This window comes from Equus asinus, chromosome 20 (genome assembly GCF_041296235.1).
Source record: "Equus asinus isolate D_3611 breed Donkey chromosome 20, EquAss-T2T_v2, whole genome shotgun sequence".
NCBI classification, from domain to species: domain Eukaryota; kingdom Metazoa; phylum Chordata; class Mammalia; order Perissodactyla; family Equidae; genus Equus; species Equus asinus.
Genome location: NC_091809.1, coordinates 18,723,336 through 18,737,983, shown reverse-complemented (window position 1 = coordinate 18,737,983; position 14,648 = coordinate 18,723,336). Strand labels below are relative to the sequence as shown.

The 14,648-nt window shown below is 42.5% G+C and overlaps 1 pseudogene; it reads right to left on the bottom strand.

Moving 5' to 3' along the window:
• Window positions 1–11,736: 11,736 nt before the first annotated feature.
• Window positions 11,737–12,673, bottom strand: LOC139041190 (olfactory receptor 2Z1-like; annotated as a pseudogene).
• Between the last annotated feature and the right edge of the window lie 1,975 nt (window positions 12,674–14,648).

Sequence of the window (14,648 nt, the reverse complement as noted above, 5' to 3'; positions counted from 1 at the left end):
CCAGCCACAAGCAGGACACTGGGGCAACATACTCCCTGCCTTCAGCCACTCCTCCCCGCATACCCTCCTCCTCCAAGCTCTAGGCAGGGTCCCTGACACCCAGGACTGGCGGCTCCCGCCCCAGCCCAGGGCCTGGCGGTGCCCTAAGCCGGCCCAGCTCAGCCTGGACCTATTGGAATTTGAGAGTAATAAATCGATATCGAAACGTGCTTGAGTTTTGGGTGTGATCATTCCTCACGTCTGTTGGCTCGACAACTGGGAAGCACGTGGGGGCGCTGTTCTGTTTCCATCAGATTCGGCAGAACACACAGGAGGAGAGGAAAGCCGGCAAGAGGGGAGGGGGTGGATTTCCAAAGGGGAAGGAAGCTCCGCCAACCCCGCAAAAGGCACACAGAGGCGAGCGCCCGCGCACGCCCTCACGAACGCCGCCCCCCCCCGCCCACACACACAAACACACACACACAAACTCCGATGTAACACAGACATTCGCAGAGGCACGTTCACAAATGCCCGTAAAGTCTGCCTGAGCTCACCCCCAAATTCCCCTCCGAAGTTCTCAAAGGGCAAGCGATTGCCTAGTGAAAGGACTCCTCCCTCGAGGCTCCGGCTCCGAGGAAAGGAACTCAGAGCCCCGCCTGGTCGGCAAGCGGGCTGGGACTCAAGCCAGAGAGTCCCCCCGGGTCCGGCGTGCACGTGGCTCCCCTTTCTTCTTCTCTTCGAAGCTCCCTAGTTGGGGTGAACTCTCGCTGGGATGGCCTTCCCGGAAATCCATTGATTGGTCCCCCGGAAGAATACCCTTCCGGTTGACCCTGAGAAGACCCCAGAAACAAGTCAGGTGAAGCACTTCCTGGCTGCAAGGAAGGGAGAGGGTCGAGCGGAGAGGGAAGACGGCTGCCAGGCGACAGCTGGACGATGGGGGCGGAGTCAGGGAGAGGGGCCAGTGGACGGATCTGGAAGGGATTGGGCGGACTCTGAAGCAAGGCCTCCTCGGGAGTCCTCCTCACTCGTCCCCCCTGACTTTCCCTCCTATTATTGAGACTTAAACACACACTTCACTAAAGAGTAGAAGAGGACTTGAAACCACGCTCAACATCTCTACCCCTCAGTGAGATTCACAGGGACTCTCCCGGTTCAGATACCACACATAGCCATGAGGATGGCTACAATGAGCAAGACGAACTCCTGAGGGCTGGGGAGGATGCAGAGCAGCTGGTACTCTCACCCGTTTCTGCCAAAAATCCTAAAATGGTTCAAATTGCTTAAATGGTGTGTAATTGTTTGAATCATTCATCATAGACTTATCATTCAACTCAGCTTTCCAACTCTGTTACATTTTCTTGAAAGTAATAAAAATTCATGTCCATTAAAATACAGAGTAAAAAGGGTTATCCAGCTGTATTCACAATCGTCAAAATCTGGACAAGATTCCAACGTCCTTCAATACTCAACTGATAATCAGAATGTCACCCACTCCAATAGGGGATACTCCTCAGCAATCAAGAGGATGCAATTTTTTTTTTTTTTTGAGGACGATCAGCCCTGATCTAACTACTGCCAATCCTCCTCTTTTTGCTGAGGAAGACTGTCTCTGAGCTAACATCTGTGCCCATCTTCCTCTACTTTATGTATGGGATGCCTACCACAGCATGGCTTGCTAAGCAGTGCCGTGTCCACATCCGGGATCTGCACCAGAGAACCCCTGGCCGCCAAAGCGGAATGTGCAAACTTAACCACTGCACCACTGAGCCAGCCCCAAGGATGTGATTTTTAAATCTCATTTCAAGTTCAACTACGGTAAATTTACTCCTTATCCTAGTATTTAATTTGGTCATTGTGTGATTTTACGGGATGTTTAGGCAGCTTTTGTGAGAACCTTACAATGGTCTATCTAGTGACATTGAGATACAGACTAAGTGTATCTCATCCTATTTATCTTTCAAATGGAATGTGCTGTAACTGTGAAACACACACTAGGTTTCAAAGCGCGGAATGGAGAAAAAGATTTATGTTGTCATCGTTCTGGTGTGAATTACAATGCAAATGATAACACAGGATCCTGAATTTAACAACCTTTTAGAAAAATGCACTGATTATTCGGTGATAATTTTTAGTGTATTTGATTGAAAATCTGAAATGATGTATGTCATGTTCTATTTCTATGAGATTTGGCTGGACATGCTCAAAGATATCAAAGCTCACAAGAGTGTATGGGGTGGATTTCCCAAGGGAAAGAAAGCTCTGCCACCCTCTAAAATGGAGCAATTCCCCCAACCCTGACAGCACGCGCAGACACACACACACACACACACTCACAGAGTCCTAACTAATGCACACAGTCTCAAAGGCACATTCACAAATCCAATCAAAATTGGCCTGAGATCTATTCCAAATTCCTTTCAGAATTTCCAAAATGACAAGAGGTTGCATATCTCAAAAGTCCTTCCTTTGGCTCTCAGCAAAGGAGTTGAGAAGCTGGTCTATTTGGATAATTGGATGGGAATAAAAGCCAGAACGTCTATCAAGATGACTTGTGCATTTCTCTCTGCCTCTCTTCTCTCTGCTGTTCTTAGATATCAGTTACATTCCCTGAGATATTCTTTTCATAAATCAACTTCTTTGTCCTCCCTAGAGTTCCATTTATATTTACAGGGGAAACATACAAGAAACAAGCAAGATTAAGTATTTAATGGAATTAGTGAATATGGTAGATCAGACAGTGAAGATCACTTTCATCCAATATCTAGACAATGGGTGTTGCATCATGGACTGGTTTGTTTGGTTTAATTTTCATGGGATTAAGCAGATTCTGATGCATCCCCCTCCTATGGATTTATCCTCACGCTACTCCCTCCTTCTTGGCCTCTCCTATCATTTAGGATCGGGTCCAGTGAATCACATCATATCTCAATGACCAATCCTCTCACTCCACCCCTCTGACAACACCTGCAGGATTTCCCCAAGATCTCCTTCTGTCCCTACCCTCTTCCACCTGCCTCAGGCCATGGGAACATTTTCTCCAAAACTCAACCTCTGTGAGTGTCCAGCTTCAATACTCATGGTGTTTGCATGCTTGGGTCCAAGGGATCTCCAGTGTTGGCTCTCAGCAAGGGTTTGAAGAGAACTTGGGCGTGCAGCCTGGGACATCCACCTGCATGAACTATTGGTCTCTCATGATGCAGGATGGAGACACAGGTAGGAAGAAAAGGATCTGGCTGTGGGTCAAGCCTCCTTGTGCCAGCACATTCTGGGGCAGTTCCTGCAGAATCTACAATTCCACATGCAAACCTTGTCTTGGGGGCCATTATAAAGATACATTTGTCCAGCAGGACAATGGGATACACTTTATTTGGGAATTTGTGAGCTTGAATATTTAGGTATATGAGGGTGGCGTTGTTGCCATTTGTGATTTTGCAAGAACAAGGGATTCTGCTTCTCCTATAAGCCTTGTAGAGTAATATTTTTAAATATTATGTACATGTATACTTTCAAAAAATAAAGGTTGATTTTCTAATATCAAATCAATCCTTCAAAGATCCGAGCCAGAGTCTTCCAAGAAGGAGGACCAGTTAGTGAAATGGACAGCCAAGTTTCTCCTCTTTGCCTCTGACTGTTCTGTCTGAGCCTCTTGGCTGTGTCTCCTCTGCTTCTTGTCTTCCAAGTCTTGGGCTCCTGCAGGATTCTGTCCCCAGCTTAGAGCTCCTTGCCTTCCTCTCAAAAAGGCTGAGCTGACCCTGACAACCATCTGCACCTTCACCCCAAGGAGTCCCAACCCTCCCCCAGAAGATTCTACAAATTCTAAGAAGTTATAGCCTCAAACCACTGAAAAGTTTCCTGCCAATCTAAATAAATTGGTCTAACCCAGCTCCTCATCTCAGAGACGCATGGTTAGTGCAGATTAGCATAATTGCAATGCATTCAACGGTGGAGTTCATTCAATTACTTACTGTTGTTATGGAGTCATTTCTACATGTGCACTTAATGTAGAGGGCTAGTCATCATGCTCAGGAACTTCCAATGTAGAAAGAGTATTTTTCAATTTATTTATCATGGATGGATATAAACCTTGTAATATGCCATGTGTCCCAAGCATTTTCAAATATTAACTCCCTTAATACTCTGAATAATCTCCCGCTCCAGCTACTCCTAACATTACCAATCGACAGATGGAAAAACTGAGGCAAAAACAGGATAAGTAACATACCCAGGGTTCCCTATCTAGTAAGTGATGGAGGTAGAACTTGAACATAAGCCATTTAGCTCTTTATTCCATGCTCTTAACTATGAACTGTTCTCTCCATACACTTCACACTATGAAAAACTTTCATTTTAATCAGTTATGTTTCCTCAAGTTATTTATTTTCATGGTATATCCAATAATCTTATGTATAACAAAGAAAAACACCCAGATAGTAAAAATTATCAGACATACACACCTGAGTTTAATTCTATTAAAATCTTCTGTTTCTGGTATGTATTGAACACAGAGATCTTTCCAAAGTATTTCTTTCCAGCCTGAGAAGACCCCAGGAAATCCCACTGGCACCTTTTTATAAGCCAAGGGCAGGGTGGGAATTGGGTCTCAGGGAAAAGGGTGACCTCAGGAGTTACCGCTGAATCACAGTATTGGTGTGAGGGTCTCAACATAAAGGGGATTTAGGATCTGTGGTGTTTCGACTTGGTTGATAATTTTCTGCATGTGGTTTGGATGCTGGTGCCAAAGTACAGAGAAGGAGGGTGAGGCACATGAAACAGAAAGAGGAAATGATTTCCCTCCATAGTGTTCAGGATGGAGAAATCCAGCCTAGAAGACAAAATTTTGTGCCTGGTGTTGCTGCAAGGGGTTCCGCCTCTTTGAACAGGGCACACAGCCCATCTTCGTGGACCTGCTTGACCTAAAAAGGATAAAGGAAGGAGGGAATTTTTTTAATGCTCTCGCCAGATAGTGAGATCTGTGAGGGTAGTGACTGTGCCGAGCTCCTCTTCACAGCCCCAGCACTAAAGAGAGACTCTGGAACAAAACAGACTTTGCATGGTATTGGCAGATTTCAGTCAAAGGGAAAACGAAGTGGTTGGATTATTAAAGTCTGGAATAAAGTGTAGAAAGTGGAGGAGACCTGCAGGGGACCACTGGTGGTCATTCTCAGGGTCAGCTGTCCCCCTCATGTCCTTATATACTCATCTTGGGTCCATATAGAATCCAAGGTGAACTCTGTCCCTTTGGATAAGGAGAATTTCAGAGTGCCAGGTGCAGGATCCTAGCAAAGCTGGGACATAGTAATAAATACCTTCCGGGGGTGGCACAAGCCATCACCAATGACTTAAAGCATCGGGTAGAATTATTGAATGGAATGAGTGTGGATTCAAAGACTGACCCTTTCTAACCCTGCCAAAGCCCTCAGAGCTGTCTTACGCCACAACAACTCTCAGCTACTTGCAGGGACATGCACAGGATTGTGGACCCACCTATCTCAGGACAGGGTGGTCCCTGGAGCCCTGTTGGCCACAGAACTTGAGGAAGTCATAGATGCCAGGGGAGATGGAGAATCCAAAACATGTTTTTCCAAAGCATTTTCTACCAGGGTGGAAACAGAGAGGGCCAGGTGCAGGGCCCCAGGGCAGAGGGATTCCCAGAGCTCCTACTGGGACTGGAGTGAAGCAGTAGAAACAAGTGGAAGTAGACAGATGCTTTGATCACACTGCCACAGAGGGTGAGGTCTCAGCACTGTGACTCCCACATAAGTACATCCTTTCTACTTACAGCTGCTCCTAACTGTGTCCTTGTCTTAGAGATCAGCCTGGCACATGACCCACTGATTCCACAGGCTGGAGGCAGAATGACAGTGTGTATGCTGTGCCCCACACAAGGAGAAATTTTCCCTGCTGAGAACTGAGCCTGCAGTCCCTCTCATCTCCTTTATCTTCTCAGCTCACCATAGACGCAGGAATTAGTTGCTGTTTTGGACAGACCCTGCAGTGTTATTCTGTCTGATTTATGTGACTCTGACCCTATGGCTTTTACCCATTCTGTGCAATATTAAATTTTTTAATTATTCTAAATTCCAAAAGCCCCATGTCTACAGGATGGAGATCTGGTACTGACTGGGTTTTTCTCCTTCTATGTCTTGTTCAGGGTACCAGAAATAAACTGGCTATATTTTCTGTTCAACACAAACCAAGAAGCAACACATTGTGTGTAAGTTCTCTGTTGGGTGTGTGAGTGCGTGTGAGTGTGCATCAGTGTGTGGCTGTGTTTGCATCAAATACCCCTGAGAGTTCTCAAAGGTGTGCACCGAACCTGCAATAACAGACCAATGAATTTGGAACGTTTTGTCCCTTCTTTAGCTTTCTACTATCTTCCATTTTCTTCAAGGGAGAAGAAAGAAGTCAACATCTTTCGTGGTCCACTGTCCCTCTCATGCCCTCCCTTTGATCTGATACCATGGTCATTTCCTACTGGGCTCAGACTGAGTGAGGCAAAGACACCCCTCCAAGCCCTACTGGTGGGACCCCAACCTCCTCTTAGTGCCCAGAGTGTGTGCCATACAAGCATCCTGAGACGCTGATTCTCTTGGCCTGAGGTCAAGTCAGGAGAAAAAAGTTCAGTCTAGGTTCCCACTACTCAGTAGGGCATGATTGAAATGTGCTCCGATGAATGTAGATGGGTTTCTGAGACCCACCAACCTAAACAGAATATGATCCATGCATTATCAGTACATGTTTGCTTAACAGCTTTATCAGGGCATAATTGACATAAAGTAAGCTGTGCATAATTAAAGATTGCGATTTACCAGTTTTGATGTCCTTACACAGCCATGAAGCCAAAACCACAATTCAGACAGTGATCATTTCCATCACTCCTGTTTCCTGCGCCCCTTTTGATGGCCTGCCTTACCCATGCAACCACCCCTCAGCTTCCTGACACTATAGATTAGTTTGAACTTCTGGAATCATATAGTATGTACTCATTTTTGACTGGCTCCCTTCATTTGACACGTTACTCTAAGATATATCCATATTGTTGCATATCTTAAAAGTTAATATTTTCTTTTGGTGAGGAAGATTGGCCCTGAGCTAACATCTGTTTCCTATCTTCCCCTTTTTGCTTGGGAATGATTGTCACTGAGCTAGAATCTGTGTCAATCTTCCTCTGTTTTGTATGTGGGATGCTGCCACAGCGTGGCTTGATGAGCAGTGTGTAGGTCCATGCCCAAAAGCCAAGGTCATGTACCCCAGGCTGCCAACATGGAGCATGTGAAGTTAACTCTATGCCACTGGTCTGGCCCCAAAAGTTAATTCATTGCTTTACTGATCAGTATTCCATTTTATGGATATTCTACAGTCTGTTTACCCAATTAATCTGTGGATGGATATTCAGATATTTTCCATGTTTTGATTATTACAAATAAAGCTACTATGAAAACTTACCTGTGCATATTTATGTGCTGTCATTCCTCTTGGATAAATACCCAATAATGCAATGTTTAGATCATATGGTAGGCATATATTTCACTTTTAAGAAATTGCCAATGTATTTTCCCTCGTGAATGTTCCTTAGCATGTATAAGAGTTCTAGTTCCCCCATATCTTTGAAAATACCTGACATGATCAGTCTTTTTAAATTTCATTTATTCTAATAGGTGTGTAATGGTATTCCACTCTTAACTTGCCTTTCCATTGTGGAAAGATGTTGAACATCTTTTCATATACTAATCAAAATCCATATATCTTCTTTGGTGAAGTTTCAGTCCAAATATTTTGCCCATTTTTTAAAATTGGTTGTTGACTTTCTTATTAAGTTTTTGAGTGTTCTTTACGTATTCTAGGGAGGAAGAGTCCTTTATCATATATACGAGCTGCAAATGTTTACACCCACTATGTGACTTGATTTTCATTCTTTTAAGAGTGTCTTTCAAAAAGCAGAAATTCTTAATTTGGGGGAAGTCCAAATTATCACTCTTTTTTTAATCTTTGAATTCCTGAGGCCTGTTAGATATTTTGAGTAATATTTGTATACACTGCAAGTTATGAATTAAAGTTGCTTTTTTACACATCAATATCAAACATCCCAGACTATTGTTGAAAAGACTTTCCTTTCTCCATAGATTTGCATTTGCACCTTTGTCCAGGTGTGTGTATCTATTTCTGGACTCTAGTCTCTTTCATTGATCTACTTGCTTATCTCTATGAAAATGGTATACTATCTTTCTTGCTCTAATTTTATCAAACGACTTGAAATCTCTTAAGATTCTTCTGCCAGATTTGTTGTTCTTTTCCAGCAGTTTTCTATTCCAGGTCCTTTGCATTCCTACAGGAATTTTGGAATGAGCTATTCAATTTAAACAAAAAAAAAAAAAAACAAAGAAATGCTTACTGTGACTGTGATTAGAATTGCACTGAATTAATAAACATCCTTAGGAAGAAGTGACATCTTAACAATGTTGAACCTGCAAAAACATGAACAAAATATATGTCTCCACTTTTGTCTTCCTTAATTACTCTAAGAATTTTTTGTACTTTTCAGTGTGCAAGACTTGTTCATCTTTTATCAGTTTATCTCTAAGTATATCATATTTTATTCAATTCTAAGGAGAATAATTTAATTTTCATTTAATAGTTTCATAGGTTAAGTAATTAATATGTAATTGTGTAATTGAATAATTAAATTAAATATATAGTTACATTTTAGACTAACAATTTATCATTTAACTTTATTTCATTTACATTTATTTCATATCACAGTGATTATTTCCCAGGATGTAGAAATACCAGTGGTTATTCTATGTGGCTCTTGGATCATGCAACTTTGCTAAACTCACTCATAAGTTTAGCTTTTCTTTTTCTTAATTTTCCACCAGATTTTCTATATAGATGATCTTGTTGTCTGTGAATAAACACAGTTTACTTTTTCTATTCAATCTGAGTTATATTCGCTTATTTTTCCTCCTTTATTTCACTTTATGGAGCTCACAGTACAGGTGGAAGAGAAGTGCCGAGAATGGATATTCTCATTTTGTTTGATCTTGGGGGAAATCATTTCCTCTTTGTCCACAAAGTATGATGCAAGCAGTAGTTTTTTTGCAGATGGCCTTTATCAAGTTAAAGAAGATCCCTTCTGTCTTACTGTGCTAAGAATTTTAACAGTACAGTATTTTGGACTTTCTAAAAAGCTTTTCACATATCTATTGAGATGATCATACAGTTTTTCTTATTTAGTTTGCTAATAGAGTGAATTACATTGATTGATATTTGAATGTTATGTGAAACTTGAATTCCTTATACTCTCAATGGGTCATAATGGATGATTCTTAGTAGATATCATGGGATCTAATTTACTAAAATGCTGTTAAGAATTATTGTGTCTATGTTTATTAGGGATTTTGCTTTGTAGTTTTCTTTTCTCGTAATGTCTTATCAGGTACAGCGTTGAGTAATAACGCTAGCTTCACGAAACAAATTGGGAAGTAACGGTTTTTAGGGAACTACTAATTTCTCTAACTTAAACGTTTGGAATAATTCACCCAAGAAGCAATCATAGAATTTCTACTTTTCTTTCAGCATTTGGATCCAGGAATAAATCTTAAAGTTCTTCTTTTTAGTACCCAATTGGATTCCATTAGCTATGATGATACAACAATGATTTCATCTGGACATGTAAGTGGAATGGGACAAAAATCATTTTTTCACTTGTCTTTTCCAAATGGTTGGCAAGATTCTTCTAGCCTTAATGAAATTGGTTAGATAGGCCTCCATTTTATTTATTGGTACAAATTTTATAAATTGCCTTTGCCTGTATCATATAGCTTTATTAAAGAACACTTGAAAAACAATCTTTATCCAGGGCTTTGAGCGGCGTGTGGACACACCTAACTTCTTTGATGTTTGTGATCGCTTCAGATTTTCTACTAAACCTCTGCTGGACCAGGCAGTTATCATCCAACAGGCCTGGATTCATGATAAAAAGAATTAAGCGAGTTAACTTTAAAGATGCCACAAAATGTTGCAGATCTCAGAGGAAAATAAACATTCCTCCTCATAAAAGAAAACCAGTATGAAATAAGGCAAATTTTTAAGTGTAACTAAAAACGTTGATTCACTTTTCACAGACTATAGCAATTCAAGTATATAAAATTATTCATAAGGATATTCCACATGACATTATGCATGTAGTGGGTCTGTTTGATAGATAGCCAATCTATCTTCTGCATAAACTGTGTACATATTTTACAGTTTATGGTCTGTAATAAAATTTGACCATATGTTTAGATGAAGAAAGAAAAACTTAACTCCTAGAAATAAAAATACTCCAAACAAAAATATCTAAGCATGATGAAATAATGTAAATTTTAATTAATTACAAAATGTATCAAAACAGGAAACTTTAAAAATACCTCTTAAATATTGTATTAAAAATAGTATAAACGATACAGAATTACCATACTAGAAACACTGTGAAATACATACTGTATTGATTGGGTAGAAATACTTCCTCCAAAATATTTTGCTAATTAATGAAAAAAGTTTAACTTAATCTTGAAATTAAAGAAGTTATAAAAAGAAGAAAAGGATCTCAAGGAAAGCAAGAGGGAATGAAGAAAAAAGCAAACATTATATTTTGGGAAATACATAATTTTAAATGTCTTTTTAAAAATCTAAGAACTTATTTTTAGCTACTGAAGGAAGGACAAAATACAGAAGGCTCAAATATACAATGGCACATGGTGCAGACAAATGATTGATTTATGTTCGATGCGTGCACTTTGGATATTTTGTATCAGATGGTCTGGTTTCAAACCGCTTTCAAAGCTGGACTTAAAAGGAAACACAGAGCATTTTTTTATTTTTTTATTTTTTTAAGATTGGCCCTGAGCTAACATCTGTTGCCAATTTTTCCCTCATTTTTTTTCTTCTCCCCATAGCCCCCCAGCACATAGTTGTATATTCTAGTTGTAGGTCCTTCTAGTTCTTCTATGTGGGATGCCACCAGCATTGATGAGTGGTGCTAGGTCCATGCCCAGGATCCGAACTGGCGAAACCATGGGCCGCTGAGGCAGAGCATGTGAACTTAACCACTCATCCATGGGGCCGGCTCCTAGAGCCTTTATTTTTAATCTTCTAAATGAAGAACTCCATATTTAATTAAAGAAAGAGATATGCATGATTTTCCATCTTTATACACCACATGCTCTAATCTATGGCAGTCAGCAAGTCTCTGCTTGTCAGTCACAGTGGTTGGGAGACTATCTTTGGCATCATAAGATCATGGGTTCAAGGCCCAGCTCTACCACTTTCTGGAAGTATGACTGCTGTTGAGTTGTCTTCCCTTTTTGAGTCATTTTTTCTTACACATAAAATGTGATAGTCCCTACACCTCAAAAGCCTTCTTACGGACGAAATAACTTCACTTGGCAGATTAATTGGTGAACAAATGTTAATCATTACTAGTTTAACTATCAATTCAATAACAGGGAGATCTCAACTTTACAAAGTTGGGCCTTCCATTTATGTAAATTGTACTAAAGAATTTACTAAAAGTGATTGGGACCTCTACAGTTGATTTTTACAAATCCATGGGAGAAAACACGAACCCAACTAGTCATGGGATGGGAAGAGGCTGGAAAGACACCTAGCCTTCAACATAAGGCCTTAGCAGCTGCACCACAAATTGGTGCTTTGGAGAGATGGGTGGGACGGAGGACCACTGGAATCAGCCAGTAGCCCGCTGTGTGGTCATCACTTTTACCTGAGTCCAGCACTGCTGAGCACTTTGACCAAAGCCATCCTCACTTCCCGATTCCTCAGACTGTAGATGAGCGGGTTGAGTGTGGGAGTGACAAGGCTGTAGAAAAGGGAGAGCACATTGTCTTGGTGTGGGTTGTGGTAGGCACCCGGTACCATGTACATGAACACGGCTGCTCCGCAAAAGAGTCCCACTACTGTGATGTGTGAGGAGCAGGTAGTGAAGGCCTTGTTTCGGGCCTCCTCTGAGCGCATGCGTAGAATGGCCCCCAACACGTAGCCATAGGAAGTGGCAATGAGGGAAAGGGGGAAGCACAAGGATCAGCACCCCCGAGGTGGACAGCGCCAACTCATAAGCAGAGGTGTCTGCGCAGGAGAGCTTCAGCACGGCTGGCACCTCACAGAAGAAGTGGTCCACGATGCGGGAGGTACAGTAGGGGAAGTGCAGAGTAATGGAGGTCTGGATGGAGGCATTGAGCATACCCGCCAGCCAGGAGGAGCCCACCATGAGCAGGCACACCTGGCGCCTCATGAGCAAAGGATACTGCAGGGGGTGGCACACAGCGACATAACGGTCATAGGACATTAGGGTCAACAAGATGCCCTCAGCCACACCCATGAGCGTCAGGAAGAATATTTGAGCTGCACAACCCTCGAAGGAGATGAAACTTTCTCCCTGCAGGAAGTCTGACGCCATCTTGGGGATGGTGACCAGAGGGAAGCCAATATCAAACAGTGAGAGCTGACTGAGCAGAAAGTACATGGGTGTGTGGAGCCGATAGTCCACGTGGATGAGGAAGAGCAGAACAGTGTTGCCCAGAAGCCCCATGATAAACATGGCAGCCACCAGGGAGAAGAGAAGCTGATGTGACCCTGAGTGACTGAAGAGGCCCACCAGAATGAAATCAGAGGCTACTGAGTGATTCACATGCCCCATGCTTTACATAACATACCTTCGCTACGGGAAGAACAGGAGATCTATATCAAGAAGTCTTAGTGGGGGTGGTAGATAAGTTTCACCCCACATGGCAATGGCCATTGATTGGTACTGGCTGCCTAGAGTGCTGTCTTGGGAAGAATTGTGAGGTCACAGCTAGAATCAGTAGGGAAAAAGCCACAATCAGTGAGCGATGCCTGCCATGGGCATGAGATGGGAGAGCAGAAACTTGCATCTCTGAACAAGATGCTTGGCCACACCCCAGTCAACACATAGCCACTGACTCTTGTAGTCCAAATTTTGAAGTCCAAGTCAAAGACAGGAGCACAGCCCCAGTAGAACGTTTCAATATCTATCATCCCAATGGTCTAGGTCCAAAGCAGAGGTGAGACTCCAAACAGACTGGGAGGAGAAATAGGTGATGATGGAGCTGAAGCAACAAACCAATTAAGGGAAGAGAGAGGAGGGCCTGAGTCCAAATTCCTGGAGGAAAATCTGGAGCAAAGAGGAATTTATGATGTGCCAGAACTGGAGTCAATCTGTCAATTCAGACTGTGAGTCTAGGGAGTGTGAGGCATAGGCACCTGGGTGGCAGCAGGTTTGGAATCAAATGGACTAGAGTTAGTTGGGGGGACAGCTGTCAAAGAGTTCAGATATTACTGGTGACTTTGTTGCATTGGATGTGAAGGTAGTGGCGTGGGTAGTTTGACTCAGTTTCAAGGACTAAGGCAAGACACTAGGCCTAGAAGAATGTCTCTGTAAATACTGCCTGAGTGAATGAGGTGGAGAAGAAAGATGGCCACAGTGGTCAGCCCCATGGCTGAGTGGTTAAGCTCACGCACTCTTCTTCAGTGGCCCAGGGTTTCACCAGTTTGGACCTTGTGCACGGACCTAGCACCACTCATCAAGCCATGCTGAGGCAGTGTCCCATGTAGCAGAGCCAGAAGGCCCTACAACTAGAATATACAACTATGTACTGGGGGCTTTGGGGAGAAGAGAAACAAAAGAAGATTACCAACAGATGTTAGCTCAGGTGCCAATCTTCAAAAAAAGAAAGAAAGAAAGATGATCACAGACTAAAGGAGCTGCAAACTTAAATCAGGAATATTCAACTCCCTTGGCAAACTCTAAGCCCCCAGACAAACCCAGATTGCCCTGAAATACCGTGAACCACCCACTACTCCAACAATGGACTACGCAGGACAGAAATAATGTCCATTCCCAACTGTGAGTAGTTAGTGAAGCAGTAAGACTGGACATTTAAAGAAGATTCTATTGAGGGTGTCACTGGAAATTTTTGCCCTAAGGCTGCCATTCTCACTCAGATGGCCCTTAAACCTATCTTTAATTATTCACCATCCTGATTTTTCTATCACATTCAAGACCTCAACCAACCATTCACCCACATATTCAACAAAATGAGTCACACACTGGGCTGGGCATAAGACATTCAGAGGAGACTCACCCAGGGAATGTCCCAGCTTCCGTGGACCCCATAGTCTCCATCATGATACCAATGACAAATAAGGAGTTAAAGGGAAAAGCTCTTTGTGTTTAGAGGGAAGAGAGTAGGAAGTTCTATAGGAAATGGCTGGGGACAACACAGGACATGATCGGGGACGCCCCTTGGGACAGGTGACAGGTGTCCTCAGCATCTGAAGAGCTTCTATGAGAGGAAGATGGTAGAACCAACTGCTTCCTCCTCCCAGGAGGTGGATGTTGGTGAGGCCGGCTGTGTGGTTCACCCTAACAAAGAACTTTCTAAGAGTGAAATCCAAGCAAAAATGGAATGGGCCGCTTCATTGGCAGCATTTTCCAGTGTCAGTCAATGATGTAAGGGAGTAAGAAAACTTAACTCTGTGATAATAGAATTTAGAGTTTGAGGGGGAAAATGAGCATTGTTCATATCATTTCAGAATAGATTGATGAGCAATGTAGTAAAGACATATGCATGATGCTCTGGGTACCAAGCAGA